The sequence below is a fragment of the Brassica oleracea genome, chromosome C9, assembly GCF_000695525.1.
Source record: "Brassica oleracea var. oleracea cultivar TO1000 chromosome C9, BOL, whole genome shotgun sequence".
NCBI lineage: Eukaryota > Viridiplantae > Streptophyta > Magnoliopsida > Brassicales > Brassicaceae > Brassica > Brassica oleracea.
In genome coordinates, this window is record NC_027756.1 from 16,178,689 (window position 1) to 16,195,111 (window position 16,423).

Consider the following 16,423-nt stretch of genomic DNA (forward strand, 5'->3'; position numbering starts at 1 on the left):
AATCAAACAAGCCTTCACAGCCAAGATCTATGCCTCACGGCCAATGAGCAAGCCGCACGGCCATGGATGCAAACTAGTTTGTTTTTATGCATTTAGTTTGTCGTGTAATTGCAATCCTAACATGGTTTGTTTCTTTCAGTTCATGATGCAATCAAAACAAGCAAACCTATCGGCCAAGCAAAGATCAAGCCACACGGCTATTTGGTTTGATTCAATACCATTCCTAGAATAAGTTCTAAGTGTAATTGCAATCAATCAATGTTCAATTTCAAACAATCAAAATCGATTTTCAGAATTAAGGTTTTAGTGTTTCGATTTTATTAAAAGAAATTTCAATTTCAGAATGATCAAATTCAATCTCAATAAATCAAACAATCAGTTTTAATTAATCAATAGTTTTCAAATTAGGGTTTCGGGATTTCGAAAATTTGATCTTAGATCAAAGGGATTTGGTTTGAGATTCCAAACCTTTAAGGTTCTGATTTTAATTGATCAATGGATAATCTCGATTTTTAGGGTTTGGGGATCGAACTTATAGAGCTTCTATTTACTCGCTTAGGGATTGATCTATTATCCTATGGCTTTCATCTTAGAGATTATATTTTAGGGTTTTATTCTTTACAATCAACCAAATTCGATTCATTATGTTATTAGAATTCGAAATACCTTTAGTTTAGTTGTTTGTAGAAACCGGACCACCAAGAATGAACCTCGAGCTTAGACACGATCGGGACGCGAGCTGGCTAGGACGCGAGCTGCTTCTATCGGATCGCGAGCGGCTCTGATGCTAACGGGAGCTGTTGCTGTTGGATCGCGAGCTGTCCTTGATGTAGGATGGAGCTGAGTTCATCTAGTATCAGGAACGCCTTGGGGGTGGAGCTGATCAGGTGGACACGAGCTGGAACAGAGTCGCGAACGGATTAGGGTTTGTCGGTATCGTCGGGTTCGGATTAGGGTTCCAAAGCAAATCGGCGCGCACTGTATCTGTGCGTGAGGGCGCGTCGGTGGTCAGATCGATAAGCGGTTTGCACTGACTGTTTCGTCTCGGTCAGGGCTTCGATTTGATATGCTGATCGTTTTCTGGGTACCCACGGTTTGGGAGAACTGTCTCTTCGAAGTTCCGAGGCAGATTCCTTTTCATTTAAGGTTTTAGGATTTTAGCGATTTGGTTTTAGGCTAAGGGTGTTAGAGGCTATTGTGCTGATAACGGGTTGTGAAACTTAGGATTTAGAACTGTAAGTTTTTGTATATTATTAATGAATAAGTGTTCCCTTTATATAGGGGTTACAAGAGAGATAAATGAAAATACAATAATAGGAAAGATTACAAATCATAAACATAAATAAATTAGGAAATAGGCAAGTTGTAGCCGCCTCTCTCTCCTCTCCAAGTCTCGCGGCCGCCTCTCTATCTCTAGGGTTGGACCGTCTCTCTCTCTAAGTGTATGGACCGGTTATAGACCGGACCGGTTATTGATATCCACTAATTGATTTATAATGATCATCCTGTTTTTCAAAACAAGAAAAAGGGTCAGTTAGAAGTTTAGTAAAGTATTTTTAGAAACATAAGCTCAGTGAAATCAAATCATATGATCCTTTACAAGCTTAAATTCAAGGTTCATAAAACAATAGATTATACAAACTTTATAAGCATAGACATGAGAACTATTTATCTTAACTGGCTTTGTTGTATTTTTATACATATTATAATTTGCTTCTGAATAATGAGATCCTAATCTACATGTAAAATAATGGAAATTATTTTAATAAACAAATTATTCTACATTAAGAAACACAACATATTTGTCTGGATAGAATACTTAGCTTTAGTGTGATATATCTTTTCTCTTTTGGTAACTTCAGCGATGAGAAGAAACGTCTGTTTTCATATGTCAACAACACATCCGTAATAACACACATCTATTGAAAGTTGAAACCAAAATCCAATAAGGCAATCAAATATTATATAACTCTCTTTAGTAAATAGTGTATATAGCAAACTCTTCGTGAGTAGTTGAATGGTCTTCTGTTTAATTTTATTTGATAGGAGATCATATGAATAAACTAAACGATTCTGGTTGGAAAGAAGAGTGAGAGGTCAAGATCAAAGTAATAAACGAGTTAAAAAGAGATACAAAAATTGAAAGATAAGAAAGTACTTTAATTTTAGTGGTTGATAAGCCTATCGTCTCATGTCAGGATTTAGCCAAGACAAGCATCATCGGAATAAAGACGAAAGTCATTGGACACCACATGCAAATGTGCTTCAAAAAGAAAATGTTTGGTTAGATCTCTCGATGCGGTTTGAAAAGATGATTCAGATCATCCAAGTCACTTTTTTGTTTCTATCAAGAAGATAATAAGACCATAGATATAACATGCTTCAATTAGACCATAGATAAAAAAAAAAAAAAAAAAAAAAAAAAAAAAAACATGCTTCAATTAGGAGGAGTGAACCTTTTCTGTGAACATTGACTTTATCGGTTCCAAAAGAGAGAGAGAGAATAGCAGAGAGTTTTTGGGTTTTGTCGATTGGGCTTGCGCCAAAACTATTGTTAAAACAATTGCAATAAAACATTTTTATACAGAAAAATACAATATGGCCTTTCAAATCTGAAACCCATCAAACAATACAATCGTATATGAGAGAGTTTACAGATTTTATTATAAGCACAAAATACATTTGAATCAATACAATTAAATTTACATTTTCCTATAAGTATATAAAATTATTGGAAAATATAGATTTTAATGTGCATTTTGCTATACTTCAGTAAAAAAAAAAACTAATGTGCTATACCAATCTCAACACTATTAAAAACAAAGTATATCAGACATCGTGGAAATATATAGAAGGTTTCATATTATGTTATTAGATTATTGCTCGGATTGCAATATTAAATTAAAAAAAAAATGTGTTAAACAAATCTTAATTTCATCAACTCAACATATATAAATCTTATCAAATGCACACAAATATAATGAGAGAGAGTAAGTTTTAATACTCGGGTCTTCGGGAGATCGATTCTTTTTGGATCCTAAACATTTAGACCAACTAAATATATGAAAATTTCATTTCAGATTCGGGCCAGTACTTTTCAGGTCTGGGTGGGTTCGAATTCATAATCAAATAACTATAATTTTTGGGTACATGATGGGTCTCGACCGGTTTGGATATTTAAGACCCAAAAAACTAGAAGTACCCGGAAACAAAAAATTTCGTAAACTCAAAAAATACCCGAAAATATTGAAATATTTTAAATGACCCAAAAAATTAACCCAAAGTATGAACTAAAGAACCAAAAATATCCAAAATTTAACGTAATAAGGTACAACAATCCCAAAATAATAATTCATATCAAAGTGTGTTTTGTTTATAATAAAAAAAACCCGCGCTTTCAAAGCGCGGGTCAATATCTAGTATATTATAAAGTTTATATGTCTCTGATACTTTGATAAAAAAAAAACAAAAACCCGTCTATGATACTTAGTTAAAGAATAGTATAAATTCCAAATTACTCTTTTGTCTCTCACCTAGGGGTGGGCACTTTACCCGATACTCGAAGCCGCACCCGAACCGAACTCAAAAAACCCGAACCGTAATCCGAACCGAAGTAGCAAAATACCCGAACGGGTATTAAGTTTGGAGAGATTGGATATCCGAACACGAACGGGTAATATCCGAACCCGAATGGATATCCGAAGATAACCGAACATATATATATATATATTTACCCTTATATTTCTAGTTTACATCTCTCTTTTTAAAAAAAATATTTATATTGATGTTACACCTACTTTAAGATCATAAGTATATATATAATTATGGAGAAAATGATTTGATATTCATTTAAAATGCATGTCAAACTTTTTGTTTCATGTATTAACAAAAGTTACATTCAAAGTTTAAAAACAATATCCAAATTAATATCTATTTGTTTTTGAAATATTATCTCCAAACCTATTAATCATTCAATCTATAAAAAAAAAAAAATCTATTAAGTGAAATCAGTATTTTTAAATACAAGAAACTTAAAAATGAATTTTTTTTTTCTCTTTTAAAATCTAAATATCCAAACCCGATTCAAAATAACCGAACCCGAACTAAAAATACCCGAACCCGGCCCGAAGTACATAAATACCCGAACGGGTTCTCTATCCCTATACCAAAATACCCGAAAATCCAAAATACCCTATCCGAACCCGAACGCCCAACCCTACTCTCACCAAGTTTGTGATTAACAAAATCTCCTATATATTAATCGCGGAACATTACAACATGGTTTTGTAGTTATGTGTCATCACTAGGATGATTCTTAGAATTGTTAGAAAAATAAATTGGTTCATATAAATATATATTATACATTTTATTAAACTAACAATCAAATTGATTAGTAGTACAGAAAAAATAATCTCAATTCTTTCTTTAAATAAAAACTATAGAATGACCTAATATGATTAACATATATATGACAAGTAATGATTATGAATAATAAATATTTGATAACAATTTTTGTATTCATTTTTTTGTTTAATTTTATATTATTAAAAGAAATTAAACAAACACATTAAACATATAATAAAAAAAATTTAGATTTTTTCTTATATGTTATATTTAAATTTTTTTAAAACGATTATAAATTACTAAAAATGGTAAAATCCAACATTGAAACTTTTGTGAACAATGGTTTAACTTTTTTTTGTTGAATCAAAGTACAAATGATCATAAATCGTATGAATATGAAGTCTCGTTAATAGATATTCATATTATATATTAATATCATTTAAATTAAACAATATACTTTATAAGAATATATAACTATGTTAATTTCAAATTTTGCATTGATAAATTATTGAGATCTTGATATTTTAATTTTGAAAATTTTATTGAAAAATTATTAAGATCTTGATATTTTAATTTTGAAATTTGTACTGATCAATCTCACATTAAAAATTTTGTGATTAACGGTTTAAATTTTTGTTACAGCAAATATACAAATGTTAATAAAATCATATGAGTAAGATGTATCAATAGTAAATAGTTATATTAAAGTATACTATATATATACATATATTCCTCTTTTTTGGGTCAAATATATATATATATATATATATATATATATATATATATATATATATCTATGTCAATATCATTCAAGTTTAATTATATACCTTATAAAGTAAATAAAATGATTGTTTTGATTTATTTACCAAAGCATGATTGTAAATAAACAAAAGGTATTGGTTTTGATTTATGTGTTTACTCTAATGTATATATTTTTATGCCTACAAATTATTTTTTAAATATGTAGTTTTTAATATGTTATTTGATCCTGATAATCCCAGAATATACTTTTTTAAACCGAAGTGATTTTTAATATTGGAAGCACTATATATGTATTATTTAATTCAGATTAAATATTTTAGTCTTGAATTTTATTCCTAAAAAGCTTTAAATGAAATACCATGACAAGATTTCAATCATCTCCTTCTGAGTTTGTTCGAAGAATGAGAGATTTGATCATTTGTCTAATATTTGTTTCTTCCTAATACCCTATATAGCTGCTATTATAATTGTAAGAATGAAAGATTTGAATTCTATTTTATATATTTTTTGTTTATCATTTAATAAATCAAACATTTCTTAGTTTATACATAGTTTGCATATACTATAATGATAAAATATTATATATATATATATATATATATATATTATCGGTATACTCTTAAATAACTAAACCTCAAAACCGTAGGTTAATAAAATAAGTAATTTATTTTGTTGTTCTAGAATTAGATGATTTTTAGACCGAACTGGTGAATATATACTAGACAGACATTTATATTTTGAGTATGCACTTATATTCTATAACAACTTTATATATTAGATTTGAAAACTAACATGTGAATAGAGTTTGCCGTTGATTTTCTAAGAAAAAAAGATTCTTAGATATGAATCTAGAGTAGAACTAATTTTTGCAGATGTCCTTCTTTTTAAATTGACACTTATGTAATTCACCGAATTCACAGAAAAAGTTAAACAAAGAAACAAAACTCATATCAATGAAACAGAAACGAGAACGAAAGCACAATTTTATAGATGTAAAAAATGAAATAACCTATGGAGAGTTAATAGTAAACAAATCGAGGAGAAGAAAACCTAATCCTCTTTCGTCATTTTACAATCGATGTTGCATATCTGGTTTTTGTGATTTGTGTCTGCCGTAAAACTTAAATTCTTTTTGTGCATATAAAGTTTTAAAAATAATTAAAATGAACTGTAATACGTTAACTCTTCAACAACAGTGATACATTTAAGATACCAACATTTGTATTCGTCATTTTACAATCCATAAAAATTGTAGTATTGCAAAATGTTTAAACCATTTAATGAACAAAAACATTAGTATAAAAAGTTCACTCTGCGCATGCGCGCAAGTTATTATCTAGTTTTCGTATTATAACTAAATCCTTTTCGTTTCTTCCCTTTTCTGCATAAAGAAGCTTATGTTTGTTAAAAAAAAGCTTATGTTCTTTAACAGACGGACCAAAAAAAGGGTTAATAGGGAAAAAATGGTTAATAGGGCTTGGTTCATATTAACTTGGAAAGAAAAACAAAGCTGAAAATCCATTAGAGAACTGTGTTCCTACATTCTCGGGAACAGATTAATCCTATGGTCAAAGTAATTAGATAAAACAAGGTACTCAAATTCTTTTCTCTTTTTTTTTGTTTCCTCAAACAAGGTTCTCAAATATAAAAGGCGTGATATAGCTCTTGAGTTTTCCACTGGGTCGGGTAAATTCATCATCTTTTACGTACGCAACATTCACCATACGTAAACCGTCGATGACTACATGTAGAAGCTTGTGTGACACATTGACTGTCTTCAGAAACTCTACGCCTGCAACCATTTGATAAAGCTTCCTGAAGGTTTCTTCTTCGGTAACTCCATTATTGCTTCTTATAACAATTGATCGAGCCGGTGACATATCTTCTGCTCATGTTACGTGTCTATTATCAAACAACAACAATGTATGGAATTATCGAAAAAATCAAATAAAACTGGAAAATCTTTACTTACCTCAAAGCCAAATATATAATTCAGCAGTCATAAGTTTCTTTATTTGTACAAAACAGTTTCACGAGTTTGTCTCTAGACTCCAACCAGTCATAAGCTTCTTCCTCGCAGATATTTTCACGAGAAAATTACTAGAATGTTATAGAAAAGTTGGTTTAATATCAGAGTGTTATATATCTTTTTAAAATTATTAGAATGTTTGAATACACCTAGTAAAAGACAATAAGGGCACTTAGTTAGTTTTTTTTTTTAAATTATTTTTAAACACTAAATCCACATCAGTAATTAACAATCCACATAAACAAAATAGAAATCAAACCGTCACCTTCTCCACAACTACATATGGGTTAAAAAAAAGAAGAAATGAAGAACATTGTCGTCGTCTCGAAGAAGGAACCACAAGCTTTCTCCCACTCTCCGAAATCCTCGTCAATATTGTGTTTGCTTCGTCTTCCTCGAACTAACTCTCTGGCGTTGATATTGTGTCTTCTCCGATATCGTCTTCCCCGAAATTGTCGTCTTCAATCGTTTGTACGAAATCGTCTTCGCCGCATTTTTATCTACGAGTTCGTCTTTTCCGGTAGGATGTCGCGACGTTATATATTGTGTTTTGGTTGAGTTTGTGGGTCCGTTATATATTATATTTCATCTGAGTTATATATTTTGTTGCGACTGAGATAGGGTTATGTTGCGGCTATGATATGGTTGAGGGTTTTGTTGTGTATGAGTTAGGGTTTTGTTTCGACTGAGTTAGGGTTATGTTATGACTGAGTAATTGTTATGTTATGGCTGAGTTATCGCTACGTCGTGACTGAGGAATTGTTATGTTATGGCTGAGTTACTATTATGTTGTGACTGAGTTATTTTTATTTTGTTGAGTTATTGTTATGTTATGGCTGGGTTATTGTTATCTTGTGGCTGATTATTGTTGGGTTATATGATCAGATGGATGTTGCTGAAGTTAAATCACGGGATTACCCTCCAAGACTTTACCCTGAAGGGTCTTCTAACCTAGAAAAAAAAGATATTAATCACAACTTCCGTCTAGGAAATTTCTCTCACATTAGAGAAACAATAGGACTTGATGTGTGGGAAGAACTGGTGAACTCTCCCATTGGAGTAGTTGATAGGCTAGCTGGACGCGAAAGCATATGGGCTGGTAGGACCGTACACTATCTACTATGTAGACAGCTGCGAGTACATAAGAAGGAGATATGGTGTTTCGTGATTGATGAGGCTATCAGATTTAGCTTGCTCGAGTTTGGTGAGATCATTGGGTTAAACACAGGTCCATTGCCAACAGAAAGTTTTGAACCTGATCAATACAAAGAGTTTTGGGAGGAGTTGAAGGTGCCGCTTGGGATGGGACCCAAGTTAGAAGAACTGAAGGAAGCATTAGCGTTCTGTCCGCTTTTGAGTTTTGAAAAGCGTAAGTGGTTGGGGCTGCTACTTCTTCAAGCCATGGGAGTCTATTGTTTCCATCCCAATTCAAGGATTCCTTTTGAAAGTGCAATAAGGGTATTCGACGATGAAGCCATGGGGTCGTATCCATGGGGTCGGACTGCATATGAAGTTCTCATTGACTCTATTAAAACGTTGGCTCCAGAAGGAGGGTCATAGACAATAAGCGGCATGACCGTCGCGTTATTGATTTGGGCGTATGAATCCGTTGCCTGTTTCGGTGAGAATTTTGGGAGAGTGGTGAATAATGAAGACGTTCCGCTTTTGTGATGGGGTGGAAATCGTACACGTGCAAGTTTTGATAACTTGTTGGCTGCCGAAATCAAAGAGCATGGCGAGGTAAGATTTAACGCTGAGTTTTTAGTTTTTGATGGCTGATTTATTATATTTGATGGCTGAGTTCATAGACAATAAGCGGCATGACCGTCGCGTTATTGATTTGGGCGTATGAATCCGTTGCCTGTTTCGGTGAGAATTTTGGGAGAGTGGTGAATAATGAAGACGTTCCGCTTTTGTGATGGGGTGGAAATCGTACACGTGCAAGTTTTGATAACTTGTTGGCTGCCGAAATCAAAGAGCATGGCGAGGTAAGATTTAACGCTGAGTTTTTAGTTTTTGATGGCTGATTTATTATATTTGATGGCTGAGTTCTGTGTTATTTTGGTGGCTGAGTTTAATTATAACCTGGTGTTGCAGGTGCGTATGAGGATAATGGTTTTGGATGACTCAATTGAAGAGATGTTTCCTAAATGGCCGGGTGAACCTGACGACCCATAACTCGTTAGCTTGATAACAGACATATATGCATGTAGATTTGTGAAAGGTTTTTGGAAAGTGCAGGGGAATGCGCATGGAAAGGCCCAGGGGAAGGGGAATGAGAAGAAGAAGAAAATGAAGGGTGGAGTTTTGTCAGAAGCTGAGCCACCCACTAAGAAGCAGAAGAAAGTTAAGACACATAATGAAATGAGCCACCCATGTATCCTTACAAGGAGTCTCACCGACTAACGCTGGACTATTGACAGACTTCTGCTGCGTATTCTGCTGCGGTGATGGCAAAGATTCTTCTTCGCCGCCGTTTGAGAGGTTATCATAGTTTTTGGGAATTTTCCCGAGAACTTTCAGACGCTCCTCCACTAAAGCTTTCACCATGTCATCAATGGTCTTCTTGTCCATCAATGGTCTGTTCCATTCTAACTCGTAAGCGTCAAACCGTGAGTCAATCTGATCAAATTTTCTGGAAATATTCTCCAGAGTACTCACAATGGTCGTCAGAGTCTCTTTGTTCTCCAAATCTTTGCTACCTTCCTCCTCGCTAGAATCCTTTCCCGTTGCAACAGCTTTACCCTCAATGTTGTTCACTTCATTCTATGTCTTAACTTTCTTCTGCTTCTTATTGGGTGGCTCAGCTTCTGACAAAACTCCACCCTTTATTTTCTTCTTCTTCTCATTCCCCTTCCCCTGCGCATTCCCCTGCACTTTTCAAAAACCTTTCACAAATCTACTTGCATGTATGTCTGTTATCAAGCTAACGAGTTGTGGGTCGTCAGGTTTACCCGGCCATTTAGGAAACATCTCTTCAATTGAGTCCTTCAAAACCATTTTCCTCACACGCACCTGCAACACCAGGTTATAATTAAACTCAGCCATCAAATATAATAAATCAGCCATCAAATATAATAAATCAGCCATAAAAAAACTAAAAACTCGTCATTAAACCTTACCTTGCCATGCTCTTTGATTTCGGCAGCCAACAAGTTATCAAAACTTGCACGTGTACGCTTTCCACCCCATCGCAAAATCGGAACGTCTTCATTACTCACCACTATCCCAAAATTCTCACCGAAGCAGGTGACAAATTCATACGCCCAAATCAATAACGCGATGGTCATGCCGCGTATTGTGTATGACCCTCCTTCTGGAGCCAACGTTTTAATAGAGTCAATGAGAACTTCGTATGCAGTCCGACCCCATGGATACGACCCCATGGCTTCGTCGTTGAATACCCTTATTGCACTTTCAAAAGGTATCCTTGAATTGTGATGCAAACAATAGACTCCCATGGCTTGAAGAAGTAGCAGCCCCAACCACTTACGCTTTTCAAAACTCCAAAGCGGCCAGAACGCTAATGCTTCCTTCAGTTCATCTAACTTGGGTCCCATTCCAAGCGGCACCTTCAACTCCTCCCAAAATTCTTTGTATTGATCAGATTCAAAACTTTCTGTTGGCAATGGACCTGTGTTTAACCCAGTGATCTCACCAAACTCGAGCAAGCTAAACATGATAGCCTCATCAACCACGAGATACCATATCTCCTTCTTATGTACTCGCAGCTGTCTACATAGTAGATAGTGTATGGTCCTACCAGACCATATGCTTTCGCGTCCAGCTAGCCTATCAACTACTCCAATGGGAGAGTTCACTAGTTCTTCCCACACATCAAGTCCTAGTGTTTCTCTAATGTGGGGGAAATTTCCTAGACGGAAATTGCGATTAATATCTTTTTTTTCTAGGTTAGAAGACCCTTCAGGGTAAAGTCTTGGAGGGTAATCCCGTGATTTAACTTCAGCAACATCCATCTGATCATATAACCCAACAATAAATCAGCCACAAGATAACAATAACACAACCATAACATAACAATAACTCAACAAAATAAAAATAACTCAGCCACAACATAACAGTAACTCAGCTATAACATAACAATTCCCCAGTCACGACATAGCAATAACTCAGCCATAACATAACAATTACTCAGTCATAACATAACCCTAACTCAGTCGAAACAAAACCCTAACTCAGACGCAACAAAACCCTCAACCATATCACAGCCGCAACATAATCCTATCTCAGTCGCAACAAAATATATAACTCAGATGAAATATAATATATAACTGACCCACAAACTCAACCAAAACACAATATATAACGTCGCGACATCCTACCGGAAAAGACGAACTCGTAGATAGGAATGCGGCGAAGACGATTTCGTACAAACGATTGAAGACGACGATTTTGGGGAAGACGATATCGGAGAAGACACAGTATCAACGACAGAGAGTTAGTTCGAGGAAGACGAAATAAACACCATGTCGACGAGGATTTCGGAGAGTGGGAGAAAGCTTGTGGTTCCTTCTTCGAGACGATGACAATGTTCTTCATTTCTTTTTTTTTAACCCCTATGTAGTTGTGGAGAAGGAGACGGTTTGATTTCTATTTTGCTTATGTGGATTGTTAATTACTGATGTGGATTTAGTGTTTAAAAATAATTTCAATTAAAAAAAAAACTAACCAAATACCCTTATTGTCATTTACTAGGTGTATCCAAACATTCTAATAATTTTAAAAAGATATATAACACTCTAGTAATAAACCAATTTTTCTATAACATTTTAGTAATTTTCTCTTATATCCCTATTTTCACAGCTATCAAAGTACCTTCCAAGGTAAAATAAACAACGACTCCAGCAACATCTAACTCCTCAAAACTAAGCATGTGACCTCCTCGCCCATTTGGCGAGTTGAAGGTTGGCTCTCACGGTCTCACCAGTGTTTTTCAATGCAATTGATGATAATATTGTAAACATGTATTGTTACTGGGATACTTTTATTGCTTATGCTTTTTTTTTTTTAACACAATTGCTTAATTATGCTTTTTTTTTTCTTCTCCACAAATTTGTAAACCCATAATCTTAATTAATAGATAAAAAACAATTTTCGACTACAATTTGATTGCTTACGCTTTCAATTGTAGCTTTCACACTGTATCTCCTACTTTTGCCACCAGTTCTCTTTCAAACTCTTGGAAGTATTCAAATATAAATTTAACCCCATATTTCAAATAATGTATATAGTCACCATCCATTCCAGAACGATATACTTTATTCAATGACTTCCAATACCTTTATTGCTCAACAAACAACTATTAAAACGGAAACAGAACTGACTCATTCTAAACTAATGAGAACATGTCTCTTATTCCTATAATAACGCAAAGACTCAAACATACTTATCACTCAAAGATCAAGGTACATAGAAGTGACATGGCTCTTGAGTTTTCCACCAGGACGGATAAATTCATCACCTATTTCGTAGCTAACATTCGAAATAGGTGATGAATTTACCCGTCCTGGTGGAAAACTCAAGAGCCATGTCACTTCTATGTACCTTGATCTTTGAGTGATAAGTATGTTTGAGTCTTTGCGTCATTATAGGAATAAGAGACATGTTCTCTTTGAGTGATAAATTCATCACCTATTTCGTAGCTAACATTCGTTAAAAACAATGGAGATATAAAAACTTCTATTGATAAACCTTTTTTTCTCTCTCCTGGCGATAATTTGGGCGATTAGGTTTTTCGACCGTTGCTCCGCCATCGGAGGGTCTCTGCTCGCCGGCGACTTCCGTTCTTCAGCTCGCTCTCTTCTCTTTCCCATGGTTCTTGCGCCACGATGCTTCTCTCGAAGAAAAAGTATCGTCCTCCTTTCGCTCTCTCTTTCAAAGCCCGTCGCTTGATTTGCCCGGCTAAGCGCGCCGCGTTGGCCAAGAAGAAGATTAAGTCCATCTCGCTCGTCGATCTCCCTGAAATTGGCGTTGCTGTTTCTGGATCTATGATCCTTGGAAAAGATCTCTCATTGTTGGCTCCTATTCCCGGTGGCTCTCCTCTTGTTGCCTCTGGACCTTCGGGTTCTATTCAGTCTGCTACTGTTGCTTCTCCCGTTACGCCGTCTGCGTCTGGGTTGGTTCTTATGAAAGATGTGTCGGCATCTACTCGATCTTCCTCTCCTCCAGCGTCAGAGGCTCATGCTCTTAGCGAAGGGTCTCATCCTGTTCATCCTACGGTGGCTAAGACTGCTGATGTGATGAATTATGCAAATCTGCTTAAGAGTTCTGCTCAGCTACAGAAGATAGGATCTCCGGTAGAACACATATCGGGGGCTCCGTTCGTCCTAATTCCTGATGAGAATATTGAAGCTGCAAAGCTTGAGTTCAAGGATTTCATCTATGCACTATTTCATGGCGATTATCCATCTATGGGTAAGATTATTGGTATAGTCAATGCGGTGTGGGCGAGAACGGGTCCACGAATCTTTTTTCACAACATTGGACAGGGTATTTATCTCCTTCGAGTCCCTAATCCTAGAACTCGTGAGGTGTTACTGGCTCGTACCTGTTGGAACATTGGTGGCCTCCCGATGTTTGTAGCTCCTTGGGCTCCAGATTACTCACCAGACGAACCTCCTCTCACCAATGCCATATTTGCTTTTCAACAAAGAAAGTTTGAGTCGAATTGCGACTGCTGTGGGAAAACCAGAGTCGCTAGCTCCGGAAACAGAGCGTAAGGAGAACTTTGAGGTGGCAAAGCTGTCTGTGAGGGTTGATCTTACTGCACCTCTTCCAAACAAAATTATCTCCGGGTTCTCTAATGGCAGAGAAGTTGAGATTGATTTTTCTTACCCTTGGCTGCCAGTCAAATGTGTGTTATGCAAAAAGTTCGGTCACAAATCATCTAAGTGCACAGAAGGGTTAGTTGAAGGCGTTGCGGTAAAGGTACATCGTAAGGTCTCTCCTCCGGAAGAAACAAGAAGACGTTCGAAATCGAGGCCAGGCCGTTCTACTGAAACAAGAATCCAGCAAGGACTTCTTCGTTACATTCCTATGGTTCATACGTCTACAGAAGATTCAAAGAGTACCCAATCAGCTGAAGGGCCTGACGATTCTAGAGAGATTACTCCACCTGCCCCCTCTATTCAGGACATCCCGCCTGCTGATCTGGAGGATGGAGAAATTTGTCCGTCTGCTTTAGAGGATAGTACAGCAACTCAGCGTGATGATGTTGAGAATCCTCAGCCTACGGGTGGTAAACAAAGTATGTTAGAAGCTCAACTTACGGTCTCTGCTGATTGTGATGGTGCTACTGCTGACGGTTCCAACCAAGTTCCTGCTGAGGTTAGGATTGAGAAGACAACTGATCCTGGCGGGATGGGAGTTAACTTGATTAGTCTTTTTTTTGATATTTAAAATTATATTTATGATATGTCTTGTGGTTTAGAAAATATGCATTTTTTTTACAGAATATTAGTATGATAGAAATTGATATATTTGATAAATGTGATACGCTAGTAAATATGATTTTCTGAGTTAAGTGTAATCTTTGAGAAATCATATTTCTAGGAATATAAATATTAATATATTTTAAAATAAAAGAATATATTTGATTTAAAAATATAAACTTGTGTTGTATATATTTGTAAATTTATTATAAAAATCGACTTTTGGATATAAAGATTAGCCTCTTAAAACAATTTAAGAACTATAGGGTAGTTAAAATATCGATTTTTTTTTTTTGAACTTTAGTTAAATGTTGAGATTGAATATTTTGAGATATTTGAATTCCTTTTTTTAGATTTGATTGAATTGGATAAATAGATAATTAAATTTTATTTAACGATATTATAAAAATTAGTTTCAAAACATATGTTACACTAACGTATCAAATAATTTTAATGTATAGTTCAAAAAGTAATAACTTAAACGTATTAATATTACTTTTATGGTACTGCTAAATATATTATTTTTAACACTTAATTTCATGTATTAATATTATATATAATGGTACACTTAGATATGATTTAAATATGATATATTCTAGGGCCCCCTATATTCTATGCATGTATTAGATTGGTAACATATGGTGTTATTTATATGATCCAAGAATTTACCTAATTTTCTTTTACCAAAATATCATTACTGAATAATTAAAATTAATAGTAAAAATCAGTGTTTATGATAAACACATCAACTAATTTTTTTTTTTTTAAATGTTATATTTTAATATATTAGTTAATAAAAAAATGATTATGTCCAAAAATGAAATATAACAAATTAGTGAAAAGTTAGATCCAAAATAAAACTCTGAATTAATAAATAATATTTTATGATTTCTTTAAAGGTTATATTTTGAATGATTAAGGAAAATATTATATAAGACATGTTAAGTTACTAATGAATTAGTCTAATAATCTTGTATAGTATATTTTTTAGAATGACTCTATTATATAGAGTAGATTTTGATGGAATTTTAACGTTTCTTCTTAGATTTAAAATTTTAGCATTACTTGTAAAAAGACTCCAGAAATTGAAATTAACATCACTTATTTCTTATAAGTTTCGTGGGAGCTATAATTAATACTAGCGATTAACCCGGGCTACGCCCGGGATTTTTTATTTTTTTCTAATTTATGTTGTTAAATTATTTATATTTAGGTTATGATATATATTTATATAAATTTTAAGATGCATGTTATAATTAAAATTTATTTTTTAATTTTAACACTTTAAATTAACATATTTTTTACTATTTAAATATATTTTTTTTAATTTTGTTGACTATCTAGTTATCTTATTTAGCAAAATTATCTGTTGAGTGTTGGAATAAATGTTTTAGATATTTAATTAATCTGCAGAGTATTTTCAGAGCGACCACATGCTCAACAATCGATCGATCCGTAAAAAAATGGTCGATCTCCTTGGCCTGGTAAGTACAATTTTAGCAAAAATATCTTTGATTTTCAAATATTAAGTATATAACTATTCTTTTGAATATTGTTTTTTTGAATTGTATTTTTTGATTAAATTATTGTATTATAATGTTTATGTAGATATTTTTTGTGATGTTTGAATTTGTGATGTTAGTATACTCAACCTAGATGATATTGATGTTTAACAATTTTTTTTTTTTGGAAATAGAATATAATGATATATCAAAACGTATCTAATACTTGTTAAATGATAGTATAATGTAAATTACATCCATTATTTGAAAATAACCTTTTGTTTTTTTTTTTGTTTTTTTTAAATCCGAAATTTTTTTTATTTAAAAACATTATT

The 16,423-nt window shown here is 33.9% G+C and overlaps 1 pseudogene; it reads right to left on the reverse strand.

Moving 5' to 3' along the window:
* Positions 1-6,731: 6,731 nt before the first annotated feature.
* The window catches only part of LOC106314442, a 25,674-nt pseudogene continuing 15,982 nt past the window's right edge, over positions 6,732-16,423 (reverse strand).